This window comes from Enhydra lutris, unplaced genomic scaffold (assembly GCF_002288905.1).
Source record: "Enhydra lutris kenyoni isolate GAN:26980312 unplaced genomic scaffold, ASM228890v2 scaffoldscaffold981, whole genome shotgun sequence".
NCBI lineage: Eukaryota > Metazoa > Chordata > Mammalia > Carnivora > Mustelidae > Enhydra > Enhydra lutris.
This window is the reverse complement of record NW_019155065.1, coordinates 1-7,820: the sequence shown is the minus strand read 5'-3', so window position 1 is coordinate 7,820 and position 7,820 is coordinate 1. Positions and strand designations below refer to the sequence as shown.

The 7,820-nt window shown below is 40.4% G+C and overlaps 1 long non-coding RNA gene across 1 annotated transcript; it reads left to right on the top strand.

Moving 5' to 3' along the window:
• Positions 1-6,774, top strand: LOC111140418. Its single transcript, XR_002640145.1, has 2 exons — positions 1-33; positions 6,006-6,774. It is a non-coding gene; the product is annotated as an uncharacterized LOC111140418 (long non-coding RNA).
• The last annotated feature ends 1,046 nt before the right edge of the window (positions 6,775-7,820 follow it).

Here is a 7,820-nt window from a genome sequence, read left to right as displayed (position 1 = left end):
ACCAAGTACACCAGCTCCAAGTGAGCCCGCCAAGTAAGCGTCCTGTCGTCATCCAACCCCAAAGGCTCTTTTCAGAGCCACGCATGCTCTCAGTAAATGAACTGTAATCCTTATTCCGAGAGCTATTCTCGGGATGTTTCCTAAATTTGATTATGGCTAGGACTTTAATTTCCAGTTAGGGCTGCGTAGCAAGTATGTTTTCCGGTTAGTTACAATACCCACCAAAAATTAAGCGCTCACAACAAAAACGGTTCTGTACAGGCATTATTTCTTTAGTTTGACAAAACTAAATATCAATTTTAAATGGAAATACCATTCCAAGGGTAGAGGTCTCGTTTACCGTGTTGGGGGCTCCAAATTAATCGTGATGTTCAAGGACTTGGAAAGGCTCTCTTACCGGATGCAGAAAGGGTAGTCTCTGAAAACTTTGTTCTGCTCAGAGCTTTTCTTTTTTTTAAGCTTATAGATACGTAATACTGAAAAAAGCTGAAGACAATATGAGTTCTCACGGAAATCTTACATAGGCTTTTCTGGGACCTTTGCAATTGCTCCCCTTCAGCTGGTGGGGCCAAGGTGGGAGGTGGTGTGCGTGGGGGGAGTCTGTGCTGTAATCCAAGGGCACAGAGGGACAGGAAAGAGAAGTTGTCCTGTCTTAGGCCTTCAAATCCCATCACCTACTATAGCTTCTCTCCTAGGAAGTCCTGTTTTATTTAGTCTTCCGGCAGTATTTAGCTGTAAAGCTCTCCAGGTCACGAGAGAGAAGCCCCACTACTTACTCCTATAAGGTGTCTGACTGACTGGGCAATAGTTACCCCAGGACCGAGGGCCCCTTCTCAGTACCCTGGACTCATTCCCCCTGTCCATGGGAAGCAAGGACTGAGGAGGGAGAAAGGGAAGGGAAGCCCTCCCTGGCAGGATGTCGCTTCTGCTGCACAAGGTCCTGTGGCATAAAAGGTTCCTGCTGCTGGGGAATGGATTATTGTGGGGAAAAGAAATCTGGAAAAGAAGCTGTGGATCTAGAGGAAAGGGCCAGGAGGTAAGCAACCAATGGTTCAGAGTTCACCAAGAACACTGATGAGAAATCTTTCCTGGTGTAGCTGACAACCTCACCAGTTACATCCTCACAGTAGGATGAACTGGAAATGAACACACACACACACACACACACACACACACGCCCATACCCACACTCACCATGGAGAATCGCAACAACAGTGTGCCCTGAGTCTGGGTGCTGAGCGAGGTAGATTCTGCCACTGAGAATTTGGACTACAACTCACTTGTTTCTGCCATTAAAATCACAGAGATTCAGAACACCCAGCCTGAGAATTAATGTAGGGATATCCCAAGCTCGATTTACACCCCTGAGCACCTGGTAAATGCAAATACAGATCCTCTGTGGAGGTCTCAACAAATCCCCACAGGTAAGATAACAAAGAGCATGCAGGAGCAACTTCAAAACCCAAATCAACACACAATTCAACAAGACACTGATCAAGAATCAGAGAAGCACACAATTGGAAACAAAAGGAATAAAAAGAAACAGACTTCAGATTGCTTACGTTAATATATTTTAAAGGGGTGGGGGCACCTGGGTGGCTCAGTAGGTTAAGCCTCTGCCTTTGGCTCACGTCATGATCCCAGTGCTGGGATCAAGCCCTGAGTCAGGCTCTCTGCTCAGCGGGGAGCCTGCTTCCTCCTCTCTCTCTGCCTGCCTCTCTGCCTATTTGTGATCTCTCTCTGTCAAATAAATAAACAAAATCTTTAACAAATATTAAAAAAAAAAAAGGACTGTTTGAAATATGCTGAGGGACTAAGAATACAAAGAATTTTCCAAAAAGATTTGAAAGAACCAAACACAAATTCTACAAATGAATCTATCTGTATATTAATCATAAGAAAATTAAATTTTAAAGGCTTGCTGGATAGGCCAAATAGTCAATTGACCCCAGATGAAGAATTTACATGAACTCTGTAAGCAGAGTTGATCCAAAATGCGGGGAAAAAAATGTGAAAGTAATTTAAAAGATCTGGAATTAGGAGTAAATTTGGCTACCATATGTCTAATCAGGGTACCAGAAAGAACCAGAGAGAATGGTACTGGTGTGAATGTTCAAAGATCATAGCTGAGACTTTTTAAGAGTTGACGGATTACGCATGTAATGAAAAATGAAATAGAGTGAAACTCATACAACCAATGCGGGGATACGCTGTCACACTGTAAACTAAGCCCCATAAATTCTCCCAACAAATGTAAGGCCGATGTTCACAAGGTTCTGCTTTCTAATCGCTTCTGGCACATGACATCAGACTGAAAAACTGTTATAAATTCGGGGGGGGGGTTTGAGAAATTGATTATTTACATGCACCTTATATCTATTTGATTACTAAACTTTTGTCAATTCTAATCAATATTTAATGATTTAAAGGCCTGTTTTCATTTTCATTACACATAATACTATCTCTAGCAAATCAAAAGTTTTCTTTCCTATGTCTATTTCTGTTAATTATTTTTATCAAGTTACTGCGTTAGCTAAAATCACAAACTATTTGCTATGTTAGGTGTGCTGGCAGACATCACTGTCTTTGTCTTCCTTCTCATGGAAGTGGCTTTGGTAGTTCATGCCTTGTGAAAACCTTCTTTGCCTGAGTGCAAATGTGAGCGTGTAATCTGTATGTGTTGATTAGTTTCCTTCTAAATACATTTGAAGAGTACTTACTAGGAATGCTGTGTGAACTGTTGGATTTGATGGAATCATGTGCTTTTCCTCCTTTATCCTGCTACAATGCAGTACAGGTAGATTTCCTAATGTTACTCCATACTTGCATTCCCAGGACAAATTTTATTTGGTTGTGTTCTATTATTATCTTAAACAATATTATTATAATATTATATATGTAATATTATATTATAATAAATAATATTATCTTAAATAATGCACACATTTTAGTGTTTCAGAAGTATTTTACCTCCTCTGTTCACAAATAAAAATCATTGTGATTTTCTCTTTGGGGTTCATCCATGCACATGATGTCATTAGGATTAGGATAATGTCAAAAGCTTAATTGTGGTCCTTCCTCTATTCTCTACTGCTGTGTAACAAACTACCTAAAAACTCAGCAGCTTCAATCAACGAACATTTATTATCTCATTTTGTTTCTGGGTTGTCGGGAATCCAGAAGTGACTTGCTGGGAGGTTCTGACCAGGGTGTCTCATGAGGTTGGAGTCAAGACGTAAACATGGGCTGCAGTCACCTGAAGGCTTGACTGTGTCTGGAGGGTCCCCTTCCAAAATCGCTCACTCCCGTGCTACCCACGTTCCTGCTGGCTCTTGGCAGGAGNGGACCTCAGTAGGACCTCCGTGCCCTGCCACGTGGACCGCTCAGGAGGGCTAATGGACTCTCTTCCACAAAGACAAATCATAGAGAGAGTGGGGGAGGGATTAGCCACAGTCTCTGTGGCCTAGTTTCAAATGTCACACGCTGTCCTTCTGCCACTTTCTATTAATTAGAAGCAAGTCACTTAAATGCAGCATATATTCAGAAAGGACCTGGCTCCACCTTTCAAGGTAAGGGGAGTACATTTATGTACACAGTGCACATAGCCACTTCATCTCTCTTGTGCTTTAAATACTTGACTGTAAACAGTACTTGTGCCTTAAAGAGTAGATAGAAATCAGCTGTATGATCACCTGGACCTAACACTTTTTTTTTTCTTTTTTTTGAGGGTGGGAAGGAAGATTGTTCTTTATTTTTTTTTTAAGATTTTATTTATTTATTTGACAGACAGAGATCACAAATAGGCAGAGAGGCAGGCAGAGAGAGGGGGGAAGCAGGTTCCCTACTGAGCAGAGAGCCATATTCAGGGCTCGATCCCAGAACCCTGGGATCATGACGTGAGCCGAAGGCAGAGGCTTAACCCACTGAGCCACCCAGGCGCCCCTGAACCTAATACTTTGATAAGTGGTGGCTCGTTAAGAATTTCAGGAATTAGACTACACTGACCATTAACCACAGAGACAAAAACCAATCAAACTCCCACATGATGTCCTGAGGGACTTTTCCTGAGATTGTAAGGGACCAAACAGTGGTCTGTACAGTTACATAAAACCAGCACGTTGCAGGTACTTAGAGAAAATACTGAATTAACTGAAGGAATTCATCTGAGAACTCCTAACCAGCTACCTGCACAGCAAATCTCCCATTCATGATGCTTGTAGGAATGTCCAACAAAACTGACAGGTGTGAGAAAAAAAACAAAAGTGAAAATAAATACAATAGAAAGGAACAGCCCTAGAAAATACTTTGGCTTATGAAAATATAAGAAATGAACAATATGGAAAAACATAAATTAATAAAAATTGCAGTTGAACAAGAAGTTAAAGCTAAATTAATATATTTCAAATGTAGAATCTGAATTGATGAATGAGTCATACTTAAAAATAACCTACCATGTTCAAAGTGCAAGGTAACAGATTAAGAGGTAGCAAAAGGATGTTTTAAAAGAAGAAATTAAAGAGCATAATTTAGTCATGAAGATCTTTAAGGATATCCTTGACACATATCAAAATTCCCTATTCAGTTGTACCATGGCAATGATTCAGAATATTTCTTATAAATCAGTCATTCAAGAGGTAGTCATCAAATGCCTCTGGGCCAGGCACTAGAGATATAAAGAGAGATGAAGTTGTTCTTGACCTTCTGAAGCCCTTAGGTTTGTAGACCATCAAAGAAACTTATAGCTAATTGCTTGCTTTTTTTTTTTTTTTTTTTAATCATCAGCCACTAAGACCTAAAAAAGTATTTATCACTCTGTGGAAATATGCTGGCAGGTGAAAAGAACTGGGTTCATATGGGAACTACAAAAATCATTAAATCAAGGCAAAATATTCATCCAAATATGTAAGTAATAAACAGAATATAGTAATACTAATATCATTGTGACATAGTGAAAAGTTGAGGAACAGTCCCATTAGACTGCCCTCATGTCTGACATCCAAAACCATCCTCCTATTTGGTAATTCTCACAGATGGCTCACAGAATTCACTAAAAGTTATTATAGTCAAGGTTGGGGTTTATTATATCAAAAGGATACTGATTAAAAACAAGCTAATTTCACTCCTATGTGGAATTTTAAGAAACAGAACATAGAGGAAGGGAAGAAAGAAATAAAATAAGATGAAAACAGAGAGGGAGACAAACCATAAAAGACTCTTAACTCTAGGAGACGAAGTGCGGGTTGCTGGAGTGCGGTGGGTGGGGGGATTTGATGACTGGGTGACGGGCATTATGGCAGCCACTTGATGGAATGAGCATTGGGTGTTCTATGCAACTGATGAATCACTAAATTCTACCTCAGAAACTAATAATACACAATATGTTAATTAAATTAAATTTAAAAGTTTTTGTTTTTGTTTTAAATAAGCCAAGGTAAGAGGCACATGAACAGAGTCTCTAAGGGGTCCCAACTCAGAGCTTCTAGTAATCCTTTTCCTTTGTGGGTGTGGGGAGTGTTAATGCCTCCTGCAACACAACATTACAACAACACAATACACATTGCCAACCACAGGCCTTTATCACATAAACATGTTTGACTGTTGACTGTCCACATGCTCAATCTTTTAGCTCGCAGTCCCGACGCCACATGGCCCAAAGCTCCCAACACAAAGGACATTATTACACTCTCCCATGCAGCCCAAGGCCTCTTCCTAAACAGATACTCTCATGCTGCAGGACATTCCAAGGGCCCAGACATCACCTCCCAGCAAAGGGCAAAGGCTACACCTTCCTTTGGATAATGTTACTGCTTTACCACACACATAGTCCTAAGAAAATCCACATTTTTATGAGTTAGATATCTGTCATTGGCCATAACTTGAATTCTCCAACTATCTGCTTTTTTTGATAGTTCTGTCCCATAGTTCTGGCTATTTAGATCGACTGTGAACCCAAAAATTTTATACACAGTGTTCTTATTGAAGGCTATTTTTTGTACTTTATTCAGGTGAACGGCTTCAGCAGTCTCCTCCTTGACTTATACTCCCAACTGCCTTCCAAACCCTGGCTGCAGGAAAGAAAACGGAGGAGAAGTGGAGATCATGTTGGGGGAAGTTCTGAGTTCCTGACCTTCATTTTGCTGGCGTGGGCAAGTGGCACTACACAGGGGAAAAGGCTCTCTTTGCTTTACTTGAACAGCAGCATTTGAGTGACTTTTCCTTTCATAACCGTGACACCTGCTATCATGGATAAGGAACAGGAATTGTGGAAAAGTGAAGGACTAACATTTTAGAATTTTGTCTAAAAGTTCAACCATGAAGGTTAAGCTGTGTTTCGTCAGTACAAAACATTATGTCTCACAGCCAAGTTATGGCTACTTTTTGGGAAAGACGGAGGAGCATAGGGGGAAGAATAAAGGTGAGAGAATTGGAGAGAGACTCAGAAAAAGAACGGAAGAAGCAAATGGCTACTATGAAAGGAGAGACAGAGCCTGAAGACCCAAGAGAAGCCAGAGAATGCTAGTCGGAGAAAGCTGAAAGGGAAAGAGTGAGATGAGGGGATAGATCTCGTCATGTTTGGGATGCTTGATCTGGGTGTACCACCTGTTACACACCTGTTACACTCCCCACATTTCTTGGGTGTCGGGGTGAGTGGATGGATTACAACACAACCACATCTGGGAGACACTCTCTGACCAGCACAAGTAAGATGGCGCCCTTCTATCCCATTCTTAACTTATTCTGTTCATTCTTCTTCATTACACTTAGCAAAACTGACATGAATTTGAGTATTATTTCCTCCTCCCATTCTTTAGACTGTAAGCTCCCCTGGATAGGGTTAGATTTTATGCTGCTGACTCCCTAAGGCCTAAGGCTGTTCCAGACACATGGTGGGCTCTCAATGATGATTTGCAGCAATCATAACTAAAGGACACATGCATCTGTAACAACAGGGAGAGGTCAGAGCTGAGTTGTTGCAATGGCTCAGCAGAATGAGTGACCCCGTTTCTGAGTCTCACTTTCCCCATTTATATAAGAAAAAAGGAGTATCATATTATATCTTAGAATTATTTTAAGGATTGAGGTAAGTCATGCAAAGCTCTTAAATCAGGTGTGGATATTTTGTAATCACTTAACAATTGTTAGCGACTATTACATTTTCCTTGAATTAAAATGAGAATTAGAGTAGCCAATTCTCTTTAGGTCAAAGACTCAAGGAAAATATGAGCCTTTGAACTACTCGAATACCAAGTAGTTAAATCCCCAACAAAGATAGTTGGAGTTTTGGAACAAAGATCATTTTGTTCGGGAATATCTCTTGACTAAACATGATGTGACTCATTATCTGATCATGCAAACGATGACTAAAGTGTAGGTAGCATTTAAAGAGAGTTATATGAGCACACGTAAAAACAACTACCTTGTATACCAAATGTTAATGCTGATGGCAAAAACACCTAACAAACTCTTTATTTCTTCAGTTAGGGGAGACGTATGAATGCAGAGAATAAATGAATGCAAACAGTAAAGGAATCAGCTCACAGAAATTACGAAGTATGAAAAGTGATCTGCCTGAAAATGATTGGTTAATGTGAATATTCTGCCCAGATCCAATCCTGGTTTGCTGTACATTGCCTCATCAGGAGAGCCTTAGCTAAGTGGAGGAGCCCAAACAGTGTTTGGCTTTTTCATTTTATTTTTTGTCTTTATTGTAAAAATAGAATTTACTTCCTTACAGGCCCAGCGACTGGGAATTCGTTATTTACCACCAGTACTTTTGATGGAGAAGTCTAAGTGAGGGCCACACGTCTGTAGATGAGATG